A 1,489-nucleotide genomic window follows, 5' to 3' on the forward strand; every position below is an offset into this window, starting at 1 on the left:
AATTATGTCTCCATAAAGCAATTACAGGGAGCTCTGGTAGCATAGTGGCTAAGGCACTTGACTGCTAACCAGAAGGCTGGCGGTTCAAACCCACTAGCCACTCCTTGGAAGGAAGGTTGGGCAATCCTACTTCCGCAGTGATACTGCCTCGGAAAGCCAAGGAGGGGTCACTATGAGTCAGGGCTGACTCAACGGCACATAACAACAACAACAACAAAGCAATTACAAAATCAGTAATAATACCTGACCTATAGAGTTGTTATTGCTTTATAGATGGAGATGAGAAGACTTCAAAGACTTTTAGAAACAAACATAAAAACAAACACGCACACACACACAAAACAACAAATCCAATGCCATCAAGTCGATTCTGACTCATAGCGACCCCACAGGAGAAGAACTGCTTCATATGATTTCTAAGGCTGTGAATCTTTATGGAAGCAGACTGCCACATCTTTCTCATGCAGAGTGGCTGGTGAGTTCAAACCACTGACCTTTCAATTAGCAGCCAAGCACTTGACCACTGTCCCACCAGGGCTCCTTTTTTCATAACACAAAAACCTGGAATCAGTATTGACTTCTTTCTCTTAATCCAAACATCTAGTGTAAAAAACTCAATATATACTACCTCCTACGTTTCTCTCTAATCTCTGCTCTGCTACTGTCTTAGTTTAAAGTCTCATAATCTCTTGCCAGGTCTACTACTAAGAGAAATATAGCAGAATAGTGTGCACTATTGCCACCAATGCCTAAGAACATAGAAAGTGTTCAGTAATGTTTGATGGGTTCACGGGAGTTGAATGTGGACTGATTCTGTGACATTCCTTATAAGTAATTTAGAAAAATCTCCTGTTTCTACTGTTGCTGTCACTTTTATCTATTAATCACAAAAGTAATCTGCAGAAGAAGTTATAAATATTTAATCTTTCTGTTTTTTTGAATCCAAGTTAAACTGGAATTTAGTGTAAATATGTACATGGAATGTTCATTGCATGACCCAACAAAACAGGTTGAAAGAAGCATAATGGACTGCCTTATTAGTGGCTCAGTAAAATGAAACGTTTACTTTCTGTCCTTTGTTTGAAAAAAAAAAAAAAAAAAAACGGGGAAAAAACTGGTTTTTCTCTGGATCTTCATTCCTTTTATACAAAATGATTGACATCCTCTCAAAAAAGGAGTAGAGAAATAGGATACTTTTTTTTCTGTGAAAACTTAGCAGTAATTCTATACTCAAATGGCCATAAGTTATTGTGGTTGTACACCATCTAGGAATACTGATCTTTTGGGCTAGGCCCATGGAGCCCAAAAGAAACAGAAGAAATAAATATGAAAAATGTTAAATGATGTGTCGTAGCTATGAAAACCAAAACCAAACACTGCTGTGGAGTAGGATCCAACTCATAGCGACCCCTCCTTGGGTTTCCAAGGCAGTATCACTACAGAAGTAGATTGCCCAACCTTCCTTCTGAGGAGTGGCTGGTGGGTTTGA

Source organism: Orycteropus afer, unplaced genomic scaffold (assembly GCF_000298275.1).
Source record: "Orycteropus afer afer isolate SDZICR_OR568_19922 unplaced genomic scaffold, OryAfe1.0 scaffold00154, whole genome shotgun sequence".
Lineage (NCBI taxonomy): Eukaryota > Metazoa > Chordata > Mammalia > Tubulidentata > Orycteropodidae > Orycteropus > Orycteropus afer.